Source organism: Vombatus ursinus, unplaced genomic scaffold (genome assembly GCF_900497805.2).
Source record: "Vombatus ursinus unplaced genomic scaffold, bare-nosed wombat genome assembly UNPS02014832.1, whole genome shotgun sequence".
In the NCBI taxonomy this organism is placed as follows: domain Eukaryota; kingdom Metazoa; phylum Chordata; class Mammalia; order Diprotodontia; family Vombatidae; genus Vombatus; species Vombatus ursinus.
The window spans coordinates 31843341-31863449 of NW_020954610.1; positions in this window are offsets into that span (position 1 = coordinate 31843341).

Genomic DNA, 20109 nt, shown 5'->3' on the forward strand with positions numbered 1-20109 from the left:
CTTCCTGTGGAAATTTACAAACAAGGGTTGGACTGTCTATGTTACAGATTTTTTTTTAAAGTTTGATTTGGACTAAGTAGTTTATTAAGATCTCTTTCAACTCAGATTCTGTGATTTCTGAATATAGAAGTGAGTCATAAGGAATTAATAAAAGTTATAGAAAATAATTCTCTGTAAGTAGCATGAATTATCTTGAAATTAAACCAATAACTCTTCTGTTAGGATGCTCAGGTCACTCTGTTCTATCTACTGACACTGCTTATCTGTCCAACATACCAGGCATGATGGCATTAGATAAAGGAAAACTTTTTTTCATTTTTTTTTTATTTTTGGTGGATTGAGTTTTGATGCCAATGAGCAATCTTTGCTGTGTGACTTTTCAAAGTATAGGCAGATTGCTGAAATTATTATTGTGAAAGACAGGGAGATTCAGAGAGCCAGTGGTTTTTGGCTTTGTTATTTTTGAGATCATAGATGATGCTGAAGAGGTGATGATGGCCATGAACGAAAAATGTCGATGGGCTGGAAATTAGAGTTGTTGTTATGATTTGTCCTTCATTCTCAAAAAAGACCAATGACATCATGAAGGTGATATCCTGATTTGCACCTGAACTGGATTTAAGTGAGGCAGAGCCATCAGCCTCATTTTCTTTTCCAAAGGCATTGAAGTCCAATGGCAAGACAAAACTCAGGGTAGCTGGTGATGGCCCAGGATAGAGAGGGTGACCTTGGCCTTTCTAAATTAAGATCTTTCTCAAGCCTCAGTTTGACTGAGGTAAAACCCATTCATTGACTAAGGGTTAGGTAAGAAACAATTAGACAGATCATCAGAAAATCAGTCCCATGGATACTTAGGGAATCCATTGAGTGGCAAAGTCTTCTTCAGTGGGTGTTGAAGTCAAGGCCATGGTTTCTTTAGAGGAGGAAGAGACCAAAGTTATGGGGGAGTAGATTTGAATTGGGAAGTGGAGGATATGGAGGTTCCAGAGACTATTACAATAATATCAGGAGTCAAGGAGACTATGGTGACAGATCTTGGAGGAGGTGGTTCTTAAAGAGACAGCTATAGCAGTTAAACTATACACAGCAAGCAAAAAGACCTTTCCTAATCAAAACCTTCCCAATAGCTGTATTTATAAAGATTTTTGGAGCTTCAGTGTACTATTATTGTATATTACACATGTACTTGTACTTATTTTTGTAGTATTATCAGTTCTGATCTTGTTAAACACAGCCTGACATCTTCTGACATGAGATGGCCTAATCAGATCTTTCTTTTAAGAAAGCACTTGTCTGTTCCTAAGTATTTTTAAAGCATTTTTGAAAACACTTCAGATCTTATTTTTTTTCTTTTCATCATGAGCCAAGGATTTTTTTTTGGTGTGTGTGTAGAGGGGTATTTTATTTTAATTAATATTTTTTCCCCATAAAATTTGTGAAGTTTGGCCTCAGACACATGACACTTACTAGCTGTGTGACCCTGGGCAAGTCATTTAACCCAAATTGCCTCACCAAAAAAAAAATTGTGAAGTTGGGAGCTTTTTTAAAAAGTATGCTACCTTCAATTTTTTGTAGGTAGGTTTTTTGTTATCTTCAAATTTTTTTGTAGTAGGTAGGAATGAAACTTAGTAGGTTTTGTTGAGAGGAAGACCACCTTAATATATCTAAAGAGAAATCGCTTGTATGTTCAATCTGCGTAAAGGTATTTTTACTGTGTACTGCAAATTACACAGAAATTTACAGGCAAACTTTCCATAAAAGAAGTTCTTGAAAATGCTTACTTATATTATCTTTTTTTCCCACTGGAAAAAGTATGCATATTTCATTGACATAATATTTGAAGTGATTAAGGAATTCTTATTTACAATTTTATTTAGCTTTATGAAGCCTATTGAAAGACCATCTGAAATTTAAAAAAGAAATTATACCTGCAAAGAACTAAATCAAAATTCATTTCATATTAAAAAAAGACATACAATTGTGTGCTCTTATCTTTGCTATATGAAAGTATTTTTGTTTGCAATATTATTGCTTTTCTAGATGTCTCATTATCAGCCAGATGTCGTTTTAGAATATAGTGGCTGTGGTAGACAGAATGGAAGTAGAGGTGACTCCTCCCCTGTGGCTCCCACAGCATGAGAGTAGGATGACTGCAGACAATAAGGGTATGTGGTACAAATACATGGAGAAATTATGTTTGGACTCTTTTGAAGTCTCAGATTCCTTCCAGAATCAGAATACCTGAAGACAGGCTGTGTTTGAGCTTATTCTGACCTGCCATTAGCAGGGAGTATGCCACATTGCATAAGGCTCTCCTCACCAGGTATACTCTACATGCAGCTTTGCAGACTTTTAAGATTTTCAGCTGCAAATTTGAAAATTATTTCAACTTCTGGTTGAGGCACTCTACTAATTATAAAAAAAAATTTCAATGTGGTAAGTTAACATTTCTTGAAGCCCTTCTCATACACCAGTCTTAGCAGGTCTTATTTTTACTTCCTGCATATTTGCAGGCACAGAGATAAATAGTTCATGTTGCTTCTCTTCCTTTTTTTTAAACTTCCTAAATATGTGTGCAATCAAATAGTATTTAACAGGATTTGTGTTTTTCCTCGCCACTCTTTCAGCTCACATATTTTAATTGTAATGTTTCTAATATATCCAAAATACAAATAGCATATGAAATGTGTCAGTCATCATATTGAATTTATAAATAAGTCTGGTCACAGTCAAATAATTTCACACATTGCCCAGAATAAACGTCAATTTAAAATGTGAAGCTTATAAATAAAATGAAAACTGTTACCCGTGGAATCTAAAAACAGTTATTATGTCAGAGCTAATCTCCGCGCTGGCTCATGTCTTCCCACACACTCCTTTGAATGTGTACCCCAAAATGCCAGGGGTTATTGAATAATAAACCTTTTTACTATGCTAACTCATTTGCAAATTTGAATGGGGAAAACACCACCAACTACTTGAATGGGATTTAACGGTGTGGAAAAGAAGGTAATTGTATATTTTTAAAAGAGTGTCAAAATAACATGAAAGGATATATTTTCATGTGAAAATAACCAAGACTGCCCTAAAGTCCTATGCAGTGGTGCCCTGAAAGCTACAACCCCTAAAGAATTCTCAAATCCTGTGCCCCTATACCTCTATACTCACTATAATCCAGTTTGCATGAAGGAACGCTTGAATATTGAAAGAGACAAAAAAAAATGGAGGAGGAGAAGGAGGAGGAGAGAGAGACAGAGACAGAAAGAGACAGAGACAGAGACAGAGAGAGACCATCAGTCAAAGACTTTGAACAAAGTCCAGGGCATCTCGGTTATTCACTATATCAATGTTGAAAGACAAATACCCCATATGATTATGTGTACAGATCAAATATATCTGGAATACCTCCCTTTCCTAATTTCCCAATACACATGATTTCTCCCTTATATGATCTTGTAGCAATTTTCCTGCTCCCTGCCCCTCAATCCATTAAAATCTAATTAATGGTCTATTCTCTTTCTGTATCTTATCTGCCTTGTCAGAGTCCGTTGCTATGACTAAAAGAGCTCTGCAGAAGAATGAGACAAACTGGTTTATACTGAAATCAATCAGCCTTGCAGGAGGGGAGGGACACATTTAAGGAAACATCATTTGGCCAAATGGAGACACACCAAAGGAAGTAGAAAGCAGGGACTGTGAGGGAAGAGAACTAGGGAAGCCTACTGACTTTTTCAAACTGAAACTAGGACTGATTACTTCCAAACAAGTAGAGCTCACTTATCCCTTCACATTGACTTACTCCTCTAAAAGAAACATGAGAAGGGACATGGAAGGGGCATAATCAAATTAAATCACCAGGGACCCTTACACATGATGGTCTTTATGCCTTGGCAGCAATAATCTAGCAAAAGGCTGTTCTCAGAACCTGACACTTAGTTACATCAAACTCACTGTTTCTCCTGGGTTCATGTTTCAGGGCAAAATACAGGATTTTCTCCTGAAAGCATCCATAGCAGAGTCAATGTGTGTTGGGAGAAAAAAGATGGGGAAAGACATAGGAGTAGGACTCTTGAGGTATTATGCTTGTTTTTCATGGTGATTGTACCAACTTGCAGATTTGTCCAACTCTTTATTGGCTCTGAAGTGTATTGTGGAATTACAGGAAATTGGAAAGAGAGAATACAGTACTCATCTCTTCCCTCCCTACTAGTAGACAGCACTGGTAGAAACCAGAGATTGGGAGTATGTGGGGGTACTGCTTTGCCAGAGGAGACAACATATCTGAACTGTAAATTACTCAAGGGATGTACATACATCATCCAGACTAATGGTGGTTTATTCAAGGGTCTCTGTTTTGTTTCCTGTTGAATGAAGTTTTCTCCCATAATAATGAAAATGAGTTTTTTCATGTGGGAAATTGGTATCAAAAAGGAATGCTGTGCATTCATTTTCCCACATTTCATAGAACAAAGTTATAGGATAAGAAGTAAGAAGAAAAAGTAAGAAATTACACCCCCCCCAAGTCAGCAAATCGATAAGCATTTATAAAGTGCCCATTGTGTGCATTATGCTAAGCACTGGAAATGCAAAGAAAGGCAAAAAACAATACTTGCTCTCAGGGAACTCAGAGTCTATAAGGGGAGATAGTAAGAAAACAACTAGATACAAACAAGATATAGACAGAATAAATTGGAGATAATCAATGGAGGGAAGATATTATCGTTAACGGAGATCAGGAAAGCCTTCCCATAGAAGATTGGATGTTAGCTGAGATTTGAAGGAATCCAGGGAAGCCAGGAGGCAGAGCTGAGGAGGGAGAGTACTCTAGGCATGAGAGATAGCCAGTGAAAATGCACCAAATCTGGATTTAAAGTGTTTTATATGAGTAATAGCAGTGAGACCAGTGTAACTGGGTTATATAGTGCATAAAAACCCTGGCCCTAGGCATCATGGGTCTCTGACACAAGGATTACATATTGAGTCTATACATCCAGGATAATCCATTGAAGTATATGCATCATTCAACTTTGTAATAGCTGATGTTGGAGTTAGTTACATTTGGAAATGTTGAAAGACTAAGGGTCTAATAAGCATTGTACTGCTGGGCCACATATGGCATGAAGGCACACTATACAGATGACTCCTCATAGGATTTGTGCACTGAGTTGAAAGTAGGTCCATCCTAAGTGTCATTGGCTTGAGGAATGCCACTAAACTGTGATGAAGGAATAATTGAAAACACCCTTAAGAGAACCTATAGAAATCTGTGTGGCAGCTAGGTAGTGCAGTGGATAGAGCATTGAGCTTAGAGATAATAAAACTCATCTTCCTGAGTTCAAATCTAGCATCAGACACTTACTAGCTATGTGATCCTGGGGAAGGTACTTAACCTTGTTTGCCTAAATTTTCTCATCAGTAAAATGAGCTGGAGAAAGAAATGGCAAACCACTACAGAATCCTTGCCAAGAAAATCCCAAATGGAGTCACAAAGAGTCGACTTGACTGAAATGACTAAACAACAATGAAAACTAATTAAGACACTTGTTATGTATCAGGCAGTGTCCTAAACACTAAAAGAAGGGCAAACTGAGGCTTCAAAGAGCTTATAATCTAATGAAGGAGAAAGCATGGAATTAACTAAGTAGTAAATATATAAGGCATAAGTGAAAAGTAATAGCAGAGGGAAAGGAACTGGTAGTGAAGTCAGATTGGGATCGGGGAAGGGATTTGAGCTGAATTTTGAAGGATGTCAGGGAAGCTAAGTGTCAAAGGTGAGGAAGGAGATCTTTGCAGGCATGGGGGACTGTGTCTTGCCCAGGGTCAAACAGTATGTATCTCTATTGGAGTGGGGGAGGGGACAGGACTTAAACCCAAGACTTTTTTGGCTCTGAGATTAGTACTCTTATCACAACACCATTATGCTTCTTGCTTTGTTCATAAAATGTACCTAATAATCTTTGAGGAATTGAAACAAATTACATCACTTTGCATTAATTCATCCTATGTAAGTTTCCTAAGCAACAGAGCCTTTTCTAGTATCCTGGAGAGATACCCAGACAGTGGACTGAACATAGGCCCAGGTGAATTAGCCAATGATTTTTAGAAGAGCCTTATCTTCTTCATAGTGAAGGGAAGAAGAATTATAATTGCAGTGAGAAAATTATGAGAATGGAAGAGGGCCCCTCCCAACCCCAAAATGACCATGTCACAAGAAGTATTGGCAAAAGATATTTTGACTGTATCCTAAATGGATTATCTTCATGAAGTTATTATCATCATCATGATATACTATTGCTCTAGCAGCAAAGGGAAAATATGAACCTTTGCAGACATATGCTACTGAGCTGTTACAAGAGCACCAGGTGTCAGACACTGAAAAGTGAAAATGACTATAAGAGAGCCTCAGTGGATCTGCATTTGATGTATTTCATATGTTAAAAATGGAAAACCCATCTGTTATAGCACATGAATGAATGAGGGCACTGAATAGTCACTTTAGGGCTATGGAGCGCACTGAGAACCTTCACATAAACCTCCTAATAAATCCAATAAAATCCAATAGAAGGGTGAAACAACTTCCAGCTATGTTCAGATGTTAGGAAAAGTATCACAAAAATGGTAATTATTTATTTTAAGACCTGGTGACCTCCGAGTACATGTACCATGTTAAGATTCCTTGAATATTGGAAGTTACTTGATTAGAACAAGAGCTGATGAATTATTATTGTAGTCACTGCAACTGACATGAAACATAGCCACACATTCACAGCTGATAAAATTGACTGGAAAACAGAGATAAATAGGCACAGAGAATTGCTAGAGTGAGTTAGGTAAACAACCTGCCATGCTGTCAATCGAGCTCTTGAATTCCATTTGACCAAATAAATCTAGGCCTTAAACTCTGTAATCCAGAGTCCTGTTCAATTCTCTATTGAATTAAATTCAGGAAAAAAGGAGGCTTAAGACAGGGGAAACAGAGGGTTACAGAACAAAAAGTGGTGCATTTGGGATCTTAAAGACATTAATTCTGAGTCTGTTTCTGCCATGTCATTTAACCTATTTGGGCCTCAGTTTCTTCATCCATGAAACAGGTGTGTGTATGTGCATGTGGAATGGACTACATTTATGGCTGATTTTAGATGTGCCATGGGAAGAAAGGAAGAAGAGAAAAAAAGAAGGAACAAAAGAAGTGCCTACTACATACCAAGCATTTTACAAATATTCTCTCTTTTGACCCTCACAATATCCCTGGGAGCTGGGTGCTACTATTATCTCTATTTTTATTATTGAAGAAACTGAGATAGATAGAAGTTAAATGACTTACCCAGGGTCATGTGGCCAGTAAGTGTCCGAGGCCCGATTTGCATTCAGATTTTCCTGACTTGAAGTACAGCATTCTATCCATTACTCCACCTAGCTGCCTCTCTAGCTAGGGAAGACTAGCAATAGGTATCAGTCAATTTTTCACTATCAGAGAGAACAATCTGTATATTTACATTCTTGATGCACTCAAAAAAAAAAAAAACGAATTGACTCCTTATATCAAGGATTGTGGCCTACTGTACCAGTGTCAGGAAGCAGTAAAGGGCAAAGGACCAGGAGCTTTGACAGTAAATGATTTTCAAGGGATATTTGAACAGTAGATCTCAGGTAACCGTTTTATTTAGTGATTCTATGAGCAAAATTTGAACTATTTAAATTTAGTACCATTAGGATTGTAATTAGGAGGAGGTCATTAGGATGAGTCAACTGTGGCCTTAGTGACAAAGACTGCTCATAAATAGCTACATTTCAAAATGTAGACTGAATACTGTGGACTGCAAGTAGAAGCCCAGTTCTGAATTCCATGACCCTCCATGCCCCTTAAATGAAAGATAGTATTGGCACAACATTCAGAGGTTCCTGGAGCATTATCATTTCCAGGTGGATGAAAGAGACTGATTTTGGAGACTGGTTTGTGAGGGATGTAAATGTCTCAAGCTGCATGTAAAGCCCATAGGGAATGAAGCAGACCAAGAAACTACACAGAATATTTATGCTCATGAAGTCAAGCCATTCTTAGAATTATCTGGATCCTACTTGAAAGAATTGCAAATCAATGACATTATTACGATCAATCACACATATTTGTGAGTCAAAAGCAGATAAAAGACAATTATTTGTGTGCCTGAACAAACCCTGAACTAATGAATTAAGGTGGAACAGTAGACAATACCTCCAATTCATGATGTACCAGTAACTAACAAGGATGTCTGGGATTTGAGGTGGGGGTTAGGAAGAAGAGTGAGTTTAAGTTATGACTACTCTTATGCATAGTTAACAGAGATTAGAAGCAAAGGTGATGAGAAGTGAGGATGTTGAAGTACTAGAAGGCCAGAATATTCAGAAGGGACTAAAGGGCAAGAGTGGAGAAGAAAAATTTTATCCTAGTATTAGATTAATTAGGGAATAAGTAGGGAGAGTGATCTGGAGTTTCATAGTTGACAAAAACAAGGATCTAGACATAATAAAATCATGGGATGAATGAATGAAAGACAGCAAAGTTGCAAGATAAACTATTAGCAAGAAGAGCTAGAAAGAGGATTTCCTTTTAAAATACCTATGGAAGCTTTTAAATATTTGGTACTATATAGTTCTAACTATAAAACACTGCAAAAATAAAGCCAGATCTAAATAATTAGAAAAATACTAATTGCTCCTAGGCAAGTTGAGTAAATGTAATTTTTAAAATATGGCAATAAAATCAAAATCAATTTATTTAGTGCTGTGGCAAACTCACAAACACACACATATGTCTAGAAAAATAATAACAAAATTAATATAGTGATATGGAGTAACAAAGGTAAAGAATCTCAAGGGTGATAGTGGGAAAAAATGAGAAGAAAGGGCATCTATTAACCCTGTATTACAAAGTAGTAACCATTAAAATGATTTGGTGATTTGGTACTGGTGTCTTTGGGAAGACAGGGTGAAGGGTGTGATAGTCTTGGAGTTCTGTAGGATACTAGAGGTAGGGGAAAGAAGTGTAGCATCCAGGCAAAGAAGCAACTTATTAGTATAATAGGTACTAAGAGAGAGTGGAGGTAAGGGGACACAAAGTATGCTCCTCTACTGTTGGTATGTGGGGCACATGCCCTGTGCAAGGTCTATATTTACCTGCTGGGCAACAAAAAAATATTTTTAGCATATATTTTCAATGCACATGTTATATGATCCTCATAATAGAAGAAGGTAAAGAAAAACACTAACATTTTCTCCATGGAGTTCTATGAATTTCAGTGCATACCACAAAGGATTCCCATTAATTTTTTTATTGACTCATGGAAAAGTGATGGGCAGCACAGTCTATTTAGAGATGCTGAACTACTTCCATGACTTGTAGATAGTTGGGGAGTCCCTAGATGGGAAATGCAATAGACGTTTGGCAGCTACCGTGTTCCTGTGAAAACAGCTCCCAGGATGGCATTTGTAAGGAACATACAGGGTTTGTTTACATTAGCAAAGGCCAACACTAGCACAAATGCAAGGCAGTTAATTAGGTCTTTGAAGACCTCATCACATCTCTCATTCTAATGATTTGGTTGGGAGAGGCTGAAGAAGGGTATGTAACTTCCTTTGTTTGGGACACCATTTCTGAATTTCTTTCCTACCTTTCTGCAAGGTATATTTCTCTGTCAGCCTCATATCCTTTAAAAGCAGGAAAGGAGTTACAATGGCATGACTTGTTCCTGAACTTATGCTGGCTCTTAGTGATCACTGTTTTCCTCACTAAATACTCACAAACCATACCGCTAATTCAGTGTTCTAGAATTTTCCAGAAAACAAAGCCAAACTCACTAGGCTATATTTTAAAGAATCTGTTATATTTTTAAAAACGATACTGTGACGAAATGTGCCAGTCTTTATATCTTACTTAAAGATAACTTACGAAGACCAAGAAATTATACCTGCCAATTCTTTCAGCCCCTGAAATAGGTTTCATCCATGGGTGGTGACTTGAACTCAAGAAAAGAATGTGCTTAGCATCTCTTCATAAATCTTGGACTTCAATTCCCTCTGCCTTTTTTTTTTTAATTTATTCTTTTCTTTCTAGTCTGGAAATCACTCTCCAGAATTGGAGGAGCAAAATGTCATCAACTCTTCTGACCCAGTGTTCTTATTCCTTGTCTAAATTCCTTTAATCTCCCAAGAAATGGAACAATCTTTTAAAATCCGTCAGACATTTCAACCCATTGTAGGATATAAGAAACCTAACATCCTTTCAAGACAACACACTATATGAGTATAGATTTCTCATTTAGCATTAAAAAACAAAAAATAAAAACACTTTTACAATCTAGCCCCAATCAATTTTTCCTAATTTCCTTCATATTCCTCTTTACCTGTCCCATTTCTCTCATATGTAACATTCCATTTTCCATCACTGAATCATTGTGTAAGATGTCTTATGTGTATGGAATGCTCTCACTCCTCACCTCTACCTCTTGGAATCTCAATCTTTACAAAGTTTACCTCACATGACCCCTACTCCTATAGGAGGCTTCTACTGACCACCTTCCCTTCAAAATTGTTAGCACTTCCCTCCCCTTAGGAAATTACTTTGTATTTAACACACACACACACACACACACACACACTTTATCTACGTACATATTGTTTCCCTCTAATAAAATGCAAATCCCTTGAGAACAGGGGCTATTTTTTTTTGTCTTTGTAGTCTCATAATCTAGTATAGTGCCTATTATTCAGAAGAAACTTGATAAATATTTATTGAATTAACTATGCCTCTCTTTATTTTAAATATATATATATATATATATATATAAAATCTGTTACCTCTCCTTGCAAGTAGTGTCATGTCATGTGAAATAGTGCTTTTCTCCTTTTTTCTTTAGGAGGATCATTTTTGTTGTCAGAATTTCCTACTTGGGAGTGTCCTATAGACAACTTCCTTGTTGAATTTTGGCCATTGATTTGTAAATGCAAATTATCCTTTCTCTGAATGCTTTAAGATGTGAATACCATGAATCTGGGAGTATAACTACATTTGTCCTTCTTATTTAGAGAGTGATTTTCTTTCTTTCTTTTTTTTTTTTTGTGAGGCAATTGGGGTTAAGTGACTTGCCCAGAGTCACACAACTAGGAAATATTATGTGTCTGGGTCAGATTTGAACTCAGGTCCTCCTGACTTCAGGGCCGGTGCTCTATTCACTGTGTTACCTACCTGCCTGAAGTTGAGAGTGATTTTCTTGATACATTGTTCCCTTCGCCTGCCTTGCATTGAGAATTGCACGTGGTAGGCACTTAATACGTATTCATTCAATATAGGAATAAAAAGGATATTACTGCTGTACTTCGTTCAGGTTCAACCATTAATCCTTCTCTTTTTTTGTTTTTATTTGTTCATTTGTTTTTAGTTTTCAACATTCACTTTTATAAGATTTTGTTTTCTACAATTTTCCTCCTTCAACCTCCCCAAGATGGCATGCAATCTGATATAGGTTATACATGTACAGAAATATTAAATATATTTCTGCATTAGCGAGGTTGTTAAAGAAGAATCAGTATAAAAGGGAAAAACCACAAGAAAGAAAAACAAAAACAACAAGAGACAGTAGTAGGATTCGATCTAGATTCAGGCTCCATAGTTCTTTCAATGGATGTGGATAGCATTTTCCATCATGGATTTTTTTTTTATGAAGTCTGCTTGCTCATCATTTCTTATAGAACAATAGTATTCCATTACATTCATATACCACAATGTGTTCAGCCATTCTCTAATTGATGGGCATCCTCTCAATTTCCAATTCTTTGTCACCACAGAAAGAGCTGCTATAAATATTGTTGTACATGTGGGTCCTTTTCCTTTTTTTATGATCTCTTTGGGATACAGACCTAGTAGTTCTGTTGATGGTATATACCCAGTTTGGTTGCCCTTTGGGCATAGTTTCAAATTGCTCTCCACAGTGGTTGGATTAGTTCTCAATCCACTAACAGTGCATTAGTGTTACAATTTTCCCACATTTTCTCCAGCATTTATCATTTTCTTGTTTTTCATGTTAGCTAGTCTGATAGGTGTGAGGGGGTACCTCAAAGTTTTTGTAATTTGTATTTCTCTAATCAATAGTGATTTAGAACATTTTTTCATATGACTATAGATAGCTTTAATTTCTTCATCTGAAAAATGCCTGTTCATATCATTTGACCATTTATCAATTGGGGAATGACTTGTACTCTTATAAATTTGACTCAGTTCTCTATATATTTTAGAAATGAAGCCTTTATCAGAGACACTGGCTACAGAAAATGTTTCCCAGCATTCTGCTTCCCTTCTAATCTTGGTTGTGTTGACTTTGTACAAAACTTTTTTTAATTTAGAGTACTCAAAATTATATATTTTGCATTTGATAATGACCTCTATCACTTGTTTGGTCATAAATTCTTCCATTCTCCATAGATCTGACAGGTAAACTATTTCTTGCTCTCCTAATTTGCTTATAGTATCACCCTTTATGTCTAAATCATCTGCCCATTTTAACTTTATATTGATATATGGTGTAAGATATTGGTCTATGCTTAGTGTCTGCCACATTGTTTTCCAGTTTTCCCAGCAGTTTTATCAAATAGTGAGTTCTTATCCCAGAAGCTGGAGTCTTTGGATTTATCAAAGAGTAGATTACTATAGTCATTGACTACTGTGTCTTGTGGACCTAACCTATTTCACTGATCCACCATTCTACTTCTTGGACTGTGTCAGGTAGTTTTGATGATTGCTGCTTTATAATATGGTTTTATATCTGGTATGGTCAGGCCACCTTCCCTAACATTTCCTGTGATATTCTTAAGCTTTTTTTCTTCTACATTAATTTTGTTATTATTTTTTCCAGCTCTATAAAATAATTTTGGTAGTTTGATTGGTGTGACAATAAGTAAATTAATTTAAATAGAATTGTCATTTTTTATATTAGCTTGGTCTACCCATGAATAACTGATATTTTTCTAATTATTTAGATCTGACTTTATTTGTGTAAAAAGTGTTTTGTAATTGTGTTCAGATGTTTTCTGGGTTTGTTTTGGCAGGTAGACTCTTAAAATATTTTATATTTTTTACAGTTACTTTAAATGGAATTTCTCTTTCTAACTCTTGCTGCTGGGCTTTGTTAGTGATATATAGAAATGCTGATGATTTATGTGGGTTCAACCATTAATCTTTCAAAGGACACCTTCTGTCTCTCAGAAGAATGATAGAAACAAATCTAGTTTAGGGTGCTAGGCATGGTATAATTAATCAACATTTATTGGCACTATAAGAACTTGGGATTTTTAAAAAAAAAAAGAGGCAAAAGACAGCCCATGTCCTCAAGGTGCTTGAAGTCTAAGAGTATGTCAGATTTAGAGCTAATATTGGAGTCAGTGGACCTATGTTCACACTCTAGGTTCTGCCACGGATAAGAATATCACTGTTACTCCCTGGGTTTCATATTCCTCATCTATAAAATAAGGAAGTTAGTCTAGATTACTTCTAAGGTCCCTTTCTGCTCTAAATCTATGATTCTATGATTCTTTTCCCTAGCATAGAAAGCCTTTCACAATTAGGCTTCAACTTGACTTGCCAGTCAGTCTTTCAACACATTCTTTCTCTCTTTAGCTCTACATCTTAGTCCAAATGAACCATTTCCTATACTCAGCTATAATTTTTCCCACCTCAATATATTTGTTCACATATTCTTTGATGTATAGAGTATATTCTTTACCATTTGGCCTCTTAAAATCCTTCCTCAAGATCTAACCACTTCTAGCTAAAATAGATCTTTCTTTCTAGCTAAAATAATCTCTCTCCCTCATTGTATTTTCTTTGTATATCTCTTGTATACTTATATTTCATTATTTGTTATCTTTACTTATGTACCTATCTTCTCTCCTCTACTTGATTTTAAGCTTCTTGAGAGCAAGAGTCATATTATTCACATTTGTGGCCACTTACTTTCAATACCTAGTGCAATGGTTTATATGTAACAGTCACTCAAAAATATTTACTAAATCATATTATTGACAAGACAGGGCAAATGCCATGGAAATAAAGAATAAGTCATAGTTACTCTTTGAGATGGTATTTGGTAGCTAATTCAGCTCAGTGGCACAGTGGAGAGAGCCCTGGGCCCAGAGAAAGACAGACCTGAGTTAAAAAATGTTCTGATGAATGCTCTCCATCTCAGGGTGGGAGGAGGGACAAGAGGGGGAGAAAATTTGGAAGTGAATGTTGAAAACTAAAAATAAATAAATTAATTTAAAAAAATGTTCTGATGCTTAATAACTGTGTGACCCTGTCCAAGTCAACTGGCCTCTTTTTTTGCCTTATTTTCCTCAACTTTCCAATCAGGATAATAAAAGCTCCTTCCTCCTAGGGTTGCTTTGAGGATCAAATTAGATAATACAAATATGACAGGGTCTGGCACATAGTAGGCCCTTAATAAATACATGTTTTTTTCCTTCCTATGTGTTCCTTCCAAAGGAACATAAATTTAGCATTTTTATGAGAATTATAGTTTGAAGTAAACTGCTTTTTTCTAGGAGACTTTTGTATATTGTCTACTGGGATGGAAGAACTTGGCATAGTAATTCTTAAAATCACAGAATATTTTCTAATACTAGAAGTCTGGTCTTGTCAAAATTAAGACAGAATTTCTTGAAAACAATCACTTGTAGAAATATGCTGGACAAGTTGCTTTCACTCAATAGCAATACACTTTTCCATTACTATTTTCCTCAGAGTCAGCCTGGCAGATAAGAAAATGCAGTTAAAAATAAAAGAGCTATTAACCTTTTACCATATTCATTTATCATCCAAACAATAAAAAGCAATTAAGATCTTCATTTTAAAACAACTGATCCATCAAAATCCCAAGAGCATTCCCAAGAAGGTGCCTTCTGATGTGGAAATATAATTACATTATGTCTCAAGACATCTTTGTTTTGGTTTAAAGTTCCTGCTTCTATGCGTAGCATGAGCTTAGGGCTCTATTATGAAACTCACTCCACATTTAGAAAGGTATACATGGATTTCAGTTGCCATTTTACTAAACTATTGCCTTCATTGTGTTCTACAGGAAATCAAAAGCATTGTGTTAAACTGTATGGGATCTTGACATATACTAATCTAAGGATAAACTCTAATCCATGTTAGATTAATATCTTTATTTTTTAATGGGCTATATATAAAGAAATGAATTTGTTGTTTTGAGTTCACAGAGAGATAAAGATTATCTTTCCTTCCCCATCCTGTTCAGGCCCAGCTTGATTGCTAGATATACAGCTGAATCACTTATATCTGGGGTGGGAGGATAGGTCCTGGGGTGGGTTAGAGATGGTATCAATTCAGCTGTCTTTGAGTGGAGAGGCAAACACTTAGTGAGGGGGTGGGTGGGGAAGGGGAGGGTTGCTGCAAATTGTCTTTGTCACTTAAGTAGCTAGACTAAAGGGAATATGGATGAATACTCCTCCCTCAAAGGAAGCCTTTATTTCTTTAAGGGAGGGCCTAGAGAAAATTCTGGCATAAAAACAATGGATATGTGCCCAAGAAAAGTGAGGGGAACAGTGTAGCACTTGGTTCCACTGCTCTCCAAAGAGTAGGGCTGATATCAATATGACCTTGGTCAGATTTCATAGAGAGGTATGTGCAGTTTCTAGAGGTTTCAGCTTCTCTCTTGGAATTCTAGGTCATGGGAACCTCCTTTACCACATTATCTGGCAATAGGGGCAGGAGCTTCTTTTCCCTCTCAGTATTCTCTTCTTCTTCTTCCTTCATTTCTTCCTTAAACCCAGGATTTTCATCCTCATTCTTGGGTGGAGCTACTCATTTATATCCTCTAAGATCTCGTCCAATGGGGCCCAGGCATGATGTGCTACTGTGGGCAAGGGCTCCTACTGGAACTTGTCCTGGGTGGCTGCCTACAGACCCTCTTGGAAACTGCCTGCATTCACCTACAGGTCTTCTCCTAACAGAGCCTGGTTTTCTGCCTTACCTGGATTTCTTCTATCACCATCTGAGAACAGTTCTGGAATACAGAGGGAGATCCAAACAGTGAAACATAATGATAACTTTTATTTGAAGAATGAAATAATGATCAAATGCAATTTGAGTAGATATCATGACAGAAAAAAAGTTATTTTTATTTTAAATTTAAAATAAAAGTGAGAGAGCAGATTTGTTAAATTGAAAAAAAACCACTGGATTAAGAGACAGGAAACCTCATTTTTCATTATTCCTTTGTCAATAGCTGCTTTTGTGGCTTTGAATAAGAAACTTAATGTCTCTGATCCTCAGTTCCCCGCATTATAAAATAGAGAACCTGTACTAAATGATTTTCAGAATTCCTCCCAGGACTAGAGTTTTATGATTTTATAATTTCAATTCAAATTTCTTCTGGCACATCATGGTTCTTTAAACAATAACAATATTAATCAAATTCAGGAAACATATACTAATTAAGTACCATGCTCAAAAAAAGCATTATGCTGGATGTTGAAAAGATATAACATCAGGAAACCAAAAAAACCAAAATCTAATTCTGATGCTGGTTCATCTCTAAGTTCATATCTTGTTCTTGAGCAGCTTGCTATCCTAATCTATTGTCCACTCAATAGTCAAAGTGATTTTCCAAAACCGTAGGTCTGACTATGTCAAACTCTCTCACCTCACTCAATAAACTCCCTATTACTTCTAGGATCAAATATAAAGTTTTCTGCTTGTCACCTAAGGTTCTCCAAAATTGATCCATTCCTTCCTCTCCAGTTTTCTTATACGTTCCTCCCCTCCACAACATTGGGATAAAAATCTGTGATAAAGAGAAACTGAGGCATAAAGGTCCAAGCATGATAAATTTATTAGCAAGGCTAGCAATTGTCAATAAAAGGGATCCCAGATACCTCAATAGCCAAGGACCCCACTGACAGGCAGAGCAACTTTTTTACATAGTTGGTTACATAAGGTACCAGTGATTCAAACTAAACTAAGACTGTGATTGGTCACACAAGGTTGAAGGATGGGCTTTGCTTGACTTGTCTCAGAGGGGCAACATGGAAGAACACAGAATTGACTATCATCTTCTGAAAGGTCTCATAGTAGGCAGACATACTATGGCCAGATTGACTCATATACCCACATTGTCAGCAAAATCTCACAGGCTTTGAATCTTTGTGGACAGGCTGTAGCCCATAGGAATGGAAAAGTTAAGCTCTTGCAAACTCTACCAGTGAGGTCTACACAATCAAGTCCAAATCTGATCCATAAATATTGATACAATGCTTAGATACAATTCTCAAGAAATAATTAATAAATAATACCAAATAAAGTAGGGTATCAACTCTTAGTTTTGCAATATTCATTATAACCAAGCTATATCACCTCATTTGTTATTCCCCGAACACAACAATCCATATCTATCCCACCTCTGTGTCTTCATTGATTGTTGCTTGTGTCCAAAATGCTGTCCCACCTCACCCCCACCTCTTACATTACTTGGCTTCATTTAAGCCTCAGTTCAAATCCTCCCTATAGTAGGCATTGCCTAGACTCCCTAGCTGCTAGTAACTGAGATTACCTTTGATCTATTCTGTCTATATTGTGTATGTACCTAGTTATTTTCATGTTTTCTTCCTCATTAGAATGTAAAATACGTGAGAACAGAGGTTATTATTGTCTTTCTTTGTTTCCCCAGAACTTAACACAGTGCCTGCCACTTAGTAAACATTTAACAAATGCTTGTTGATTAACTGACTGATCTCATTCACCATTTTTACCTTATGATTCTGAGGGTAAAACAAATGACAGGAAGCATTTGAAATGAAAGGGTTTCAAAGTTGTGTAGTTTGCCAAGTTGTCTGCAGTTATAGGTAATAATTCTCTAAACCCACTCCCTGGAGAACCAAAGGAAACTAATGTATTTGAAATTTCTTTAGGAGAGTATGCTACTAGCCTTCAATTCTTATGAAGTTCCAGTCCTTACTAAGCTTGCAATGAGACAAGTCTCTTAGGGATTTCATTTATTTATTAGGTTTTTAAAATTAAGCCTTTCACAAAAGCTTTTAGGCCTTCATAATTAAATAATGGACTATTTAATTAACTTCTTGAGACCCTCTCTTCTGATTTAAACTGAACTGAAGTCTGGTCTGGATACATGGATCTTGCAATACTTGGTAAGACCTCCATGTCTGAGAAGTAAAAAATGAAAATCCATGATTTTTTGGTATTTAGAAAGAAAGAGCCCTTTTAGGAGATACCTACTATTCTGTCATCTGGCTCTCCCTTAGAAAACCAGAAAAAAAAAAAGGAAAAGGTGATTTGATCCACCCCTTTCAGTGATCTTTTATAGACAGAACCTGAAACCCAGAGGATACTTGACAAGAATTCATCCTGCTGTGAAAGAGTTTTCCCCTGTGTTTATCCAGCTGTGAGGAGGTTCAGGCTCTGCTTGCTTTTGAAAGTAATCAGCTTGGAGTATTCAACTTTGAATAGATTTCAGCAGAAGGCTAATTAACTTCATCTTGAGGGCTGTTTTTTTTTCTTTTTTTTTCTATATCCTTTGTATACATCCCCCCCCAGCTGCCTTCCTGTTCCCCCCCCCAAAAAAAAGACAGAGACTAAGTAAGACCACAGTTATTGTGGGTGTAATTGATAGCTTTCCTAAGCTTATTCTAGTTGCTTCCCTTAGCAGGAATGTTCCTATAGAGAGCTTTATATCAGCTGTGGTAAATTATTATTAATTTCCAGTGAATTGACAACTTCTAGGAAGAAAAGTAGGTAAGAAATGAGCTGAATAGATGGAAATAGCATCCAATTTAGCCTAGGGAACATGAAAAGGGCCAGTATCCAGAAGCATTGACAGAGCTGAAGGGGGAACCTAAGAAGGACAACATCTCAATCAGTAAAGGAATCCTTTTGGTCACATTCCTAAAATTCTAGCTGCTACTTGAGTACTTCCAGTGACAGAGAGCTCATTATATTGCCAGACAGTCCTGTTTATTCTTGGAAAATGCAAATGTGTGGAAAATTCTTCAGTGACTCTGCACTAATTCTTTCAGAGTGAGGCTAACTACATCTCCCTTTAGAGTTCTTAGATGCCTTTGAGGGATTAGGAGTATTTCTCAAGCTATTTAGCACCCATTCTGGTATATTCCTCCCATTTTTAATCACAAATTAACACCTCAGTTTCATTTAACTTGCTGCTGTTCAGTCATTTTCAGTCATGTCCAACTCTTTGTAATCCCATTTGGGGTTTTCCTCCTCCAGCTCATTTTACAGATGAGGAACCAAGGCAAACAGGGTTGAGTGACTTGCCCAGGGTCACACAGCTAGTAAATATCTGAGTCTAGATTTGAAATCATGAAGATGAGTCTTCCTGATTCCAAGCCCAACACTCTATCCACTGCACCACCAAGTACCATCAATTAGCTTTTATAAAGGTTTATTTAGAAAATATGGCAAAAATAGAAGTACATATATTTCCCCTAACACCTGGGGATACACTCTCTCCAATACCATTTCAGTCTCTTGGAAGAGTGGGTTCAAACTTAAAGTACTGATACCACCATGCTTACTTCCAAATGTGACATAACTGCTTCATAAATCATTGTCTCAGCTCCTATTTAGTTGTGTCCCAAATATGGTTCCTTGGAGGCCTGTGACTGGCTTTATTGACTACAAAATCTGTCAGGGACTTCAGTTTCTGGGCCTCTGATCGTTTACCATTCTAACTTCCCAAGCTCAACAGGTCATGGATGTCTCCAGTAAACATTCACATCAAAAAAGGAAGATCAGACACAACAAAGAAAGAAAGAAAAGCAGAGCCATGAACTCATGGGCCATAATATGGTGGCCCCCATGAAAAGAGAAAGTTATGCCTCTCTTCCCACTTGAAGTTTATAGTATTTTCTGCCTCTGCTTTCCAAAATAGCCAGGCAGGAAAGGGCCATCATTTTGATTTTCCTCACTATTAGTGATTTGGGAACATTTTTTATCAGTTCATTTATATTTCCAAATTCTTTTGAAAACTATTTGCTTATTTTAGATGACTACTTGTATATTAGATGTCTTAATAATACATTTGTAAC